This window comes from Eleutherodactylus coqui, chromosome 2 (genome assembly GCF_035609145.1).
Source record: "Eleutherodactylus coqui strain aEleCoq1 chromosome 2, aEleCoq1.hap1, whole genome shotgun sequence".
In the NCBI taxonomy this organism is placed as follows: domain Eukaryota; kingdom Metazoa; phylum Chordata; class Amphibia; order Anura; family Eleutherodactylidae; genus Eleutherodactylus; species Eleutherodactylus coqui.
In genome coordinates, this window is record NC_089838.1 from 267,996,058 (window position 1) to 268,008,540 (window position 12,483).

The following is a 12,483-nucleotide window of genomic DNA, read 5'->3' on the forward strand; positions in this document are numbered from 1 at the left end:
AACCCCCCCACACAGCAACATTAACCCCCACCAGCAATATTAACCCCTCCCCCCTGCACCAATATTAACCCCCTCCCAGTAACAGTATTAACCCCACCCACCCAGCAGCAATATTAACACCCCCCCCCCCTCCTCCCCTTCCCAACCCGGCAGCAATATTAACCCCCTGCCAGCAACAATATTAACCCCCACCAGCAATATTACCACCCCACCCGACCCCCGCAGCAATATTAACCCCCTGCCAGCAACAATATTCACCCCCACCAGCAATATTACCACCCCACCTGACCCCCGCAGCAATATTAACCCCCTGCCAGCAACAATTTAACCCCCACCCCCACCCCCCAACACACCAGCAATATTAACTCCCTCAGCCCCGGCAGCAATCAGCATTATTAACCTTCTCCCAGCAACAACAATATTAACCCTCACCCCCCAGCAGCAATATTAACTTCCCCCTTCCCCAGCCATGTGCTTACCTCCACGTTCCGAGGAGGAACGGTGCTGAGCCCGGGTGGCATATGAACTTTTCCCACAAGACTTCTGCACTATTGAGCAATTCCAGCAACCTGATTGGTTGTTTGGTTCTCTGGGTTGGCTGATTCCCCAATCAGATTGCTGGAATTGCTGACAAGTGCAGAAGTCTTGTGGAAAAAGTTCATATGCGTCCGGGTGTGCACTGACATCAGTGAGCAGCACGGCACGCTTCCTCCCTGAGTCCTCTCCTGCGGAACTGAAGAGCAGGGGACTCAGGGGAGAAGGGATCAGCGCTGTCAGTGTGATTACCAGCGGGGAGCTGCGGCACCCCAGCTGGTAATCACTACAGTGGTGAGCGGCCGTCGGCACGCCGCGGGCCACATAACACAAGGCAGCGGGCCGGATTCGGCCCGCGGGCCTTGTGTTTGACACATGTGTCCTAGATATATAGTTGCATAAGCTATCTCTGCATAGTAATAAAACGATTGCAGGGTATATAAGTTCACCAAAATCTACAGAGTAGAAGTCAAGAAGAAAAAAGCAGAAAAAAAACAAAACAAAAAAAAAAACAAAACATTTTTTTTTCTTCCCCCTTTCTTCTCCTCCTCTCCGAATGCATACTCCCAGATCTCATAGATAGATACATAAATTATCTCTGCATAGTAGTAGAACAATTGCAGGATATGTGAGTTCACCAAAAATTTACAGAGCAGAAGTCAGGAAAGAGAGAAAAAAAACAAACAAAACATATGTATACATTTTTTCTTTTTTTCTTCTCCCCCTCCTGTTTTTTAATAAACACAGAATAAATCCGTTCTATAATTCATACCAAATGGAAATCTAGTATTTAGTTCCAAAATCCAATACGCTTCCCTACGGAGAATATCCTTCATTTCTACTTTTTGTTTCCTATTTTTCCAAACTCTGTCTATACCCAAACATGAGAAATTTTGTGTCTCACCACCATGTTTTAGGATAAAATGATTTGCAACCCCTGATTTTCACTTTTATTTTTTGTTTATATGGAATTTGGCCGTTTGCCGTCGGCTGCTTGAGGACGGAGCTCCTGTTGAATTTCAGATCTCCCTGCAACACTGAAAGATACTGCTGGTGAGGTGAGCCCATATTTCTTTTTTGGCTATGTATAATTACTGCAGGGCGCAATGCTCTGCACGGCCGATATACAAAAAAAAAAAATGTGCAACACTGCAAAAAGCAGCCTCCACACTACTGCACACGGTTAGATGTGGCCCTAAGAAGGACCGTTGGGGTTCTTGAAGCCTAAAATACTCCTAACACTCTCCCTATAGCAGCTCCGGCACCAACAGCACTTTCCCTCATCTATGTCAGAATAAATCTGTGGCGAGCCACGGGAGGGGCCGATTTTTATACTTGGGTGACACCTGATCTCGCCAGCCACTCACTGCAGGGGGGTGGTATAGGGCTTGAACGTCGCAGGGGGAAGTTGTAATGCCTTCCCTGTCTTTCTGTTGGCCAGAAAAGCGCGCTAACGTCTCAGAGATGAAAGTGAAAGTAACTCGAACACCGCGTGGTACTCGTTACGAGTAACGAGCATCTCGAACACGCTAATACTCGAACGAGTATCAAGCTCGGACGAGTACGTTCGCTCATCTCTAGTAGAGAATAAAACTCATTGATTTCAATTAGTTTGCTAACACCTACCTTTTTTGTGTATGCAAAAAAACGCAGTATGCTCTATTTTTGTGAGCATTTGCACACCCAAGGTCACCATAGTTGCATATCGGAGGTGTGCAAATGCGCACTCAATACGCTGTGCAATTTTGTGAAAAAAAGGAAACCCTATGGACCTCATTAGACTAAATAGCATATAAAACCAGTTGCCATTTTTGGTCGCTGATGTGCTATTTTTGTCCACGCGATTTTCTTATGGGCCTAAAAATGAATGAATACATGGGAAACCAATGATTCAGATAGTTATGTTTTTTTGATGCAGCTACAATAGGTGCATATATCGGGTCAGGTGAATAAGGCCTAAGGGCTTATTCACATGAACAGATTTGCATTTTCTCTTTTCTTTTATATTGCGCACAAACATAGCACATGTTAAACTAATTTAACTTAATTGCCCATTAAAATCAATGGAAGCATGCTTGCGTGTTTTTTGAAGTGTGCATGTAAAACATGCATAGATGCGTGGAAAAACACAACACCAATCGCGCAAATGCATGCATAAATGCGCTTACACCCGTGTGAAGCCAGTCTAAGGCATGCTAACTAGAGTTGAGCGAACATACTCTGCCAAGCTTGATGCTCGTTCGAGTATTAGTGTACTCGATGGTGCTCGTTACTCGAACGAGCATCACGCTGTGTTCGACCCCGCCCTAGTTTTTGGCTCCTCCCCACTGTGACATGCCTGTTTTGGCCTTTCCCTGCCGCGACGCGGTGAGGTGGGGTGGAGGAGGGGAAGAGAGAGGGAGAGAGAGGGGAAGAGAGAGGGAGAGAGAGGGGGAGAGAGAGGGAGAGAGAGGGGGAGAGAGAGAGAGAGAGAGGGGGAGAAACAAAAAAAGCTCGGCACCCAGCGTCCCACATACAAAAATGCTCGAGTCTCCCATTGTAGTCAATGGGGTTCGTTACTCAAGTAGAGCTCTCGAATTTTACGAAAAGCTCGACTCGAATAACACGGACCCGAGCATTTGGGTGCTCGCTCATCTCTAATGCTAACCATTCTAATGATTCCTGAGTCCAATGCAGCAGCTCAGAACCCCACTGCTCCAGAACAAGAAGTTCCTGTTCCGGGCATGTGTCATTCAGGCCTTATTCCAGTGTATAAATATGCATGCCTCTTAGGATCTATTCCATTTTAGCCTGAAAAAGAACCCTGAGAGGTTCACAAGCTCGTAATTACATCATGTATTTTTGTTAGCCATTAAAAGGCATCATATCTACAAGATTACGTGGTTTCTCTTGCTGGGAACAATCACATTCAGGCCTCATTCACACGAGTGTGAAATGCACGCCGTATTACCTGGGCAAAAAAATTGCGGCTAATAAAATCAATGGATTCTTGGGAAAACGTTCAGATGGGAGAATTTTAAATCATAGCTAAAATAATAGGACGTGCGTGACTGAAATCCCACAACTGAAATTCCCTGCTGCGTGAAAAGATAGGACGTGACCTATCCTTGGTGCGTGAGACACAGGAGTTTCCATAGACTCCTATGGGAGCTGGATAACAAGGGGGAGGGGGAGGTTGATAAGGTAAACATTCTGATTGTTTAGTTTAAACTTCTAAACAATCGGAATGGGAGATGAAAGGAGATAAGGGGGAGGGAATGCTGCCATGCCACTAAACACAGAAGCACATTTTAAATGTCCCGCTGTTAGCTTCTGTTAGTCCCCACGGAGATGAAGGAACTAACAGGAGTTTACAGCGAGACATTTAAAGAGAAGGAATTCCTCTGCAGGGGAACCTCTCTCTCCCTGCAGAGGGGAGAGAGAGATGAAGGAAAGCCCCAGAGAAAACCCCTTCTCTGCAGGGCTTCCCTTCATCTCAGCCAGGGTTTGCCTGCAGGGGAGAATAAGGAAATCCCTGTAGAGGGGAGAGAAAGTGTGCAGAGCTAGAGTGCTTCTCCAAAGGCTTCCCCGAGTGTGGGGGCAGAGAGGGCAGGACTAGAGGAAACCACCCTCTATCTCCACCCCTTTATCTCCACCTTCTCTCCCCTTGCTATCAGGGAAACCCTGGGAGAACCCCTGTAGCCCCGCTATTTCTCTAGCCCTGCCCCTGCTCTCTCCTTTCGATGGGGGAATCCCAAAGAGCCTATTTTAAGGGGGCTTAAGTTTGCTATTTCGTGCCCTCTCTAACCCTTAGTCACTTTTTTTTGATTGTCAAAAAACTCCTTTAATGTTTGTGCTTAGACTTCTCCACTCTAAGATACATATTGTTTTTAAGCCATTATTGTTGGGAGATTGTCGTCTTGGTGGAAAATTAAGCTTTTCTCACCTGCAAAAATAGCTGAGATGGGAACATCAACACATTCGCTGTGGCCAGAGGTGGGTCCAGAAGTATAGAAACAGCCAAACTGGCTGTGCTATGCTGTTTGCTTAACTCACATTCACCTCTATGGAAGTTATGGAAACAGTGCAGAACAGCCAGTTTGGTTGTTTCCATACACCCAGTCACTAGTGGACATGGCGGTTAGTGAGAACTGGGTCAGGGACCCTCGTTTTGGAAATAAATGCATGTCCCAAAAGTGGGATCAGCATCTGTGTATCTTACATTTATGGCATATCTTGTGGAAATGCCTTAAATGTCCAAGAGGGTAATATTTCTTTAATGGGTATACAGATATAACAAACTACCTTGACATCATCCATGGCACGTGTTGTCTTGAATGTCAATGAAAGTTTTCTCCATCATGGTATGTAATGTAACAAATGCTAAATTAAAGCTTGCTACATCTGTATTCTCCTGTTATTTATCTAAAGTCACCCTATTTGGATTACCAATATTGTACAAAGTGTCACTAGTTTTGCTGTTCCTTATTAGTTTGCACTTCAGCAGGCGTTCCCTTGGCCTGTAACAATCTCTACACTTTGCTTTATTGTTGTACAGCTTATTATAGTCCTCCAGAGAGCATGTAGGAGAACAAGTGGTTAGATTGGAGAGTAGGATGAAATGTTTACTTGTGTCTGACCTGTGTTTTCCCTGTAAATCCTTACAAGGCTTTGGTAGAAGCTAGACATGGGGCAATATAGTACAAAATACTTAACGGATATAGCTTTAGAAGGCAAAGCCAGTAGATATGAGATGGTATCTAACAGGACAAAAAAAATGTTTCTGTAATAACTAAGATATACTTGCAAATTCTGTGACATTACTGTCAGACAAGGACACAATATCTATGAGATAGAAGAGTCGACTTATTTTTGATCCTCAATTTCTAAAGTGGCTTATTTTAATTAGTAATGACTGGAGGCTGTAAATCCACTCAAAAGTATAAAAGAAGAATACAAAGTTACCTGGTGATCTATGCACTAACTAGAATCTCCTGTAAAATGTACTGGGAACCAGAAGGGCTTGTGGCATGTATATAGAAGGATAGTCTTATCTGGACAACCCCATCTGTATGCTTTCAAAGGGCATATGAATGTTTGTAATTTGGACCCAACTTAAAGGGGTTTTCCGACCAATTGCTATTGATGACCTATCCTCAGTATAGGACATCAACTAGTTGATTGGCTGGAATCCGCTGCTGAGACCATAGCTAAACAAACAACTAATCAGGTGCCTGCTGCCAACACTGCAACACATGGGTATGGAACGGAAACAGTTTACTCCGGCCCTTGTGTAGCATTGGAGATCATAATTGCAGGTGCAGCTGGTTTTGATTTTAATGAGAGCTATACCTGCAGTTAGCAGACCGGGCCACTACACATGGGTTGGGACATCAGCTTTTGCTTCGTACTCCTGTGTGTTGTGGTGCTGAGAGCAGGCACCCAATCAGCTGATCGGCTGCAGTCCCGAGCCGTAGACCCCCGACAATCAACTCTTGATAACATATCCTGAAGATAGGTTATTAGTGTTTGCCAGGAAAACCCCTTCAATGATGTAAGGCAGCAATCACTGAAGCAGCGGGCTTCTCAACCTTTTTCTGCTGGTACCTTATCAGCCAGTACATGATGATGCATGCTTGTAGACCATAAGAGGTGTTGTATGGAGTGCCCTTTACTGATGTAGCTAAGTTTAACATTACTTGTCTTACATTATGGTAACTTTCTACGCCACAGAATATTTGCCCTTTCAATAGCTTTACAATGGATTTTGTTATGTTAAAATAGCAATAGCTTTTTAATGGCCTAAGATAAGACTACTTGTCGCAGAAAGTCAAGTTAAACGTTCTACTTGCTACATCACTACATTATTCCACATGCGTATGATCTCTTACACCTTACACTCAAGACCTCCAGGAAGCTAAGATGTGGATAGCTATCTCTCAATAACCAAGAAAAAACAGAAGAGGATTTTACAGTATTCTTCTTCGTAGGCAAAAGGCAAAGTTTAATCCAGGGATCAGCTGAGGGCAAGAATAAAACCAGCCATAGACATTATATTGATGTCAGATGAATCCTTGCTTGGCCAGCAATTATTTCCAATGTCACCATAAATATGTATGCATTATATATGTATGTTCCTTTTAATGGGTAGACTGAAGTAAGTCACTGAAGTAACCCATCTCCCATGGCAGCAAAAGATTAAACTTCAACATCTCTGATCCCTCTTTCTTCCAATATCTACCATTAAGTGACATATGCACATCTCATCAATATCAGCAGGTTCAGCCAAATTTTCTCTCAGGTGTATGGCCTCCTTTAATTCCATAGTGTTGGAGTCAAGCATCAGAAGTATTAAGCATATATGATTTTAGGTAGATTCCGGGACCGAGTTTAGTACACAAAGTTTCCATGCTCACCACCATCTGCTCAGCTCTATAGTAACCTACATTCACATGCTACATCCAGGAGTGCTACTGTATGAACCATATACTGCTGGCTCTCTATACATTGTAAGCAGTAAGAGACAATATAAGACTAACATTATGACATCTGCCAAAGGTGACACAGACAGATAGCAGCAATTTCTTCTGGTACTAAATACTTAAATTGTGCAGTACTCTTAGATAGATTGGTTACTGAATCCTCCAACCTGCTAAGCCACTTGCTTGTTAGGAAAGAAAATCATCCATTAACATGAAAGTGAGCTGGGAGATAATAATGACTAGAGATGAGCGAGCACCAAAATGCTCGGGTGCTCGTTGCTCAAGTCGAACTTTTCGCGGTGCTCGAGAACTCGTTTTAAGTAACGAACCCCATTGAAGTCAGTGGGTGACTCGAACATTTTTGTATGGGACCGATTCTCCTCATAGGTCATGACTTGTGAAACTCCTGAAAACCTCAGAAAGTCATGGAAACACCACAGAAACGGATAGGGAAGGGCAGGGGCAGCATGAATGGCTGCATCTCAGGCTCCCAGGTCCCACTATTAAGCCAAAATGGGGGCAAAAGTCTGCCCCCCCCCTAACAATTTTTACTTCAGACAAACCCTCATTAGCAATGCACATCTTAGCTAAGCACCACACTACCTGCAACCAAAGACAATCACTGCGTGCGGGTGACACTGCTGCCTCTTCTCCTGGGTTACATGCTGTCCAACCCCCCGCATAACCCTGCGTTCACAGCGCACACAAAAGTTTTCCTGCGCAGCCTTCAGCTGCCCTCATGCCACACGCTCACTTCATAGTCACACCACCCTCATGTCTATTTATAAGCGCGTACTGGATGAGGAGAAACCGGAGGCACACACTGCAGAGGGTTGGCAGGGCCAGGCAGCGACTCTCTTTGAAAGTGTGGGCGATAGCCCACAATGCTGTTGAGAATTGATGATAAATTGACGTACGATCATCATTCCAATCCTGTGCCACCTCCGTCATAAAATTGTCAGGAGCCGCAAACGTGGGCATAAAGGGGACTCAGGTGCCAGCACTTCTACACATTTCCACAATGCAGCAATACTCTGTGTGGAAAGCACGTGAGCGGGCCCAGGGTCAGGCTCGGTTCCAGCCTCCATCTTGTGTGACCCAAGGTGCCGCGGGTTGCATTGCAATGGGAAATCCATGTGTCCCCACACAATTCATTCTGTGTAGGTGTTAGATAGCTCAACACCGCAATGAAAAGTCTTTGAGTTCCATGGGCTTGCCTATGCTGTTGGTGCACAAAGATGGTATTACACAAGAAGAAATCAGAGCGCCCAAACATGGCAGAGTTTCACCCTGCCAAGGACCTCGGCCCACATTTCTACCCTAGTCAGTCAGTGTATTTGTGTCAGACAGGTAAAACACCGCTCTAGGAAGTCTTTGTGCACTCACAGCATAGACGAACCAAAGGGACCCAAGGAAAGTATTAAACATGAAGCAATTACAGTGCCCAAACATGGCAGACTTTCACCCTGCTAAGAGCCTCAGCCTACATTTCTGCCCTAGTCAGTCAGTGGGTTTGTGTCAGACAGGTAAAACACTGCAATGGGAAATCTTTGTGCACGCACAGCATAGGCGAGCCCCAGGAACTTAAAGATGGTATTACGCATAAAGAAATCACAGCACCCAAACATGGCAAAGTTTCACCCCGCCAAGGACCTCGGCCCACACCGTCAGCAATCGCGGGCATGAAGCGGACTCCGATGCTAGTACAGCTGTGAAGGTCTCTTTAAATCAGTTACGTTTGCTTTCACCGCTCCAAAGACTGAATTAACCAGGAGCAAGTTCCACAGCCCCAACCTGGCGCAGTTGCATTTCCCCCAGGACATAGGCCTCTGCTCACACCCTCAGCAATCGTGGACATCAAGCGGACTCTGATGCTAGTATAGCTGTGAAGGTCTCATTAAATCAGTTACGTTTGCTTTCACCGCTCCAAAGACTGAATTAACCAGGAGCATGTTCCACAGCCCCAACCTGGCGCAGTTGCATTTCCCCCAGGACATAGGCCTCTGCCCACACCCTCAGCAATCGCGGGCATTAAGTGGACCTCGATGCTAGTACAGCTGTGAAGGTCTCATTAAATCAGTTACGTTTATTTTCACCGCTCCAAAGACTGCATTAACCAGGAAGAAGTTCCACAGGCCCAACCTGGCGCAGTTGCATTTCCCCCAGGACATAGGCCTCTGCCCACACCCTCAGCAATCGCGGGCATGAAACGGACTCCGATGCTAGTATAGCTGTGAAGGTCTCATTAAATCAGTTACGTTTGCTTTCACCGCTCCAAAGACTGCATTAACCAGGAAGAAGTTCCACAGGCCCAACCTGGCGCAGTTGCATTTCCCCCAGGACATAGGCCTCCACCCACACCCTCAGCAATCGCGGGCATGAAGCGAACTCCGATGCTAGTACAGCTGTGAACGTCTCATTAATGCAGTAACGCTGCTCTTGTTTGGCCCAAACCAGTGTCTCAGATAACTGTGATAACACGGGAGAAAATACATGTTGCCCAGTGCTGATCCCATGACCACAAACATGAGGAGGAGGTGGCATTACAAGGCCAAGAAACCATGACCAGGACCCGCTATAGTCTGTGTGGGAAGTACGTGAGCGGCCCAGGGTCAGGCTCGGTCCCAGCCCCCACCTTGTGTGATCCAAGGTGCCCTGAGTTACATAGCAATGGGAAATCCATGTGTCCCCACACAGATAGCTCAACACTGCAAGGGGAAGTATTTGAGTTCCTTTGGCTCGCCTATGCTATCAGTGCACAAAGATGGTATTACACAGGAAGAAATCAGTGTGCCTAACCATGGGAAAGTTTCACCCCGCCAACGACCTTGGCCTCGGCCCACATTTCTGCCCTAGTCAGTCAGTGTATTTGTGCCACATAGGTAAAACACTGTGATGGGAAGACTTTGTGCACCCATAGTATAGACAGACCCCTGTAACATTCCTAAAGCAAAGGTATAAACAGACCCCAGTAACATTTCTTTAGTAAAAGTATAGGTGCACCCCAGTAACATTTCTGTAGCAGAAGTATAGGCAAACAAACACCAGTAACATTTCAGTAGCAAATGTATAGGCGGACCCCAGTAACATTTCTGTAGCAGACGTATGGGCAGACCCCAGTAACATTTCTGTAGCAAAGGTATAGGCAGACCCCTGTAACATTTCTGTAGTAAACGTAAAGACAGACCCCAGTAACATTTCTGTAGTAAAAGTATAGGCAGACCCCTGTAACATTTCTGTAGCAGGAGTATAGGCAGACCCCAGAAACATTTCTGTAGCAGAAGTATAGGCAGACCCCAGTAACATTTCTGTACTAACAGTATAGACAGACCCCAGTAACATTTCTGTAGCAAAGGTTTGGGCGGACCCCAGTAACATTTCTGTAGTAAGTGTATAGACAGACCCCAGTAACATTTCTTTAGTAAAAATATAGGAAGACCCCTGTAACATTTCTGTAGCAGAAGTATAGGCAGACCCCAGTAACATTTTTGCAGTAACAGTATAGACAGACCCCAGTAACATTTCTGTAGCAGAAGTAAGGCAGACCCTGTAACATTTCTGTAGCAGAAATATAGGCAGACCCCAGTAACATTTCTGTAGTAACAGTATAGACAGACCCCAGTAACATTTCTGTAGCAGAAGTATAGGCAGACCCCAGTAACATTTCTGTAGCAAAGGTATAGGCAGACCCATGTAACATTTCTGGAGTAAACGTATAGACAGACCCCAGTAACATTTCTGAAGTAAAAGTATAAGCAGACCCCTGTAACATTTCTGCAGCAGAAGTATAGGCAAACAAACACCAGTAACATTTCAGTAGCAAAGGTATAGGTGGACCCCAGTAACATTTCTGCAGCAGAAGTATAGGCAGACCCAATTAACATTTCTGTAGTAAAAGTATAGGCAGATCCCTGTAACATTTCTGTAGCAGAAGTATAGGCAGACCCCTGTAACATTTCTGTAGCAGGAGTACAGGCAGACCCCAGTAACATTTCTGTAGCAGACGTATAGGCAGACCCCAGTAACATTTCTGTAGCAGAAGTATAGGCAAACAAACACGAGTAACATTTCAGTAGCAAAAGTATAGGCGGACTCCAGTAATATTTCTGTAGCAGAAGTATAGGCAGACCCCATTAAGATTTCTGTGGTAAAAGTATAGGCAGACCCCTGTAACATTTCTGTAGCAGGAGTACAGGCAGACCCCAGTAACACTTCTGTAGCAGACGTATAGGCAGAGCCCAGTAACAATTCTGTAGTAACAGTATATACAGACCCCTGTAACATTTCTGTAGCAGAAGTATTGGCAGACCCCTGTAACATTTCTGTAGCAGAAGTATAGGCAGACCCCAGTAACATTTCTGTAGTAAAAGTATAGGCAGACTCCTGTAACATTTTTTATAGCAGAAGTATAGTCAGACTCCAGTCAAATTTCAGTAGCAAGAGTATAGGCGAACCCCTGAAACATTGGTGTACCATGAGTGTAGGCGAAGGCCGGAAAAATTAGTTAGATAATAGAGATAAGCGAGCGTACTCGTCCGAGCTTGATACTCGTTCGAGTATTAGCGTGTTCGAGATGCTCGTTACTCGTAACGATGTTCGGGTTACTTTCACTTTCATCTCTGAGACGTTAGCGCGCTTTTCTGGCCAACTGAAAGACAGGGAAGGCATTACAACTTCCCCCTGCGACGTTCAAGCCCTATACCACCCCCCTGCAGTGAGTGGCTGGCGAGATCTCGTGTCACCCGAGTATAAAAATCGGCCCCTCCCGCGGCTCGCCTCAGATGCGTTGTGACATAGCTGAGGGACAGTGCTGTTGGTACCGGAGCTGCTATAGGGAGAGCGTTAGGAGTTAGTGTAGGCTTCAAGAACCCCAACGGTCCTTCTTAGGGCCACATCTAACCGTGTGCAGTACTGTGGAGGCTGCTTTTTGCAGTGTTGCACTTTTTTTTTTTTTGGTATATCGGCCGTGCAGAGCATTGCGCCCTGCAGTAATACTACAGGGACAGAAGTGGTGGTTAGGCAGGGAGAGTGTTAGGAGTGATTGTAGGCTTCAAGAACCCCAACGGTCCTTCTTAGGGCCACATCTAACCGTGTGCAGTACTGTGGAGTCTGCTTTTTGCAGTGTTGCACATTTGTTTTTTTTGGTATATCGGCCATGCAGAGCATTGCGCCCTGCAGTAATACTCCAGGGACAGAATTGTGTAGGCAGGGCCAGAAGACATATATTATTGACTGAATATACGCAGTGGTCCTTTCCAAAAAAATATTGGGCAAAAAATCTATTTGGCCTGCCTGTCACTGTGCTCAGTGTTCTGGGTCTGTGTGTGCTGGGTGTAGTAGTTCTACAAATGAAGACGCAGCCAGCTAAGTGTTACAGCAGGCGTGCGCGAAATTATTTCCTGGCTCAGAAATCACCGCTCTGTTGCAGTTAATAACAGTGCGACACTCTGCACTTCTGTCACACACTCCAGGGCCAGAAGACATATAT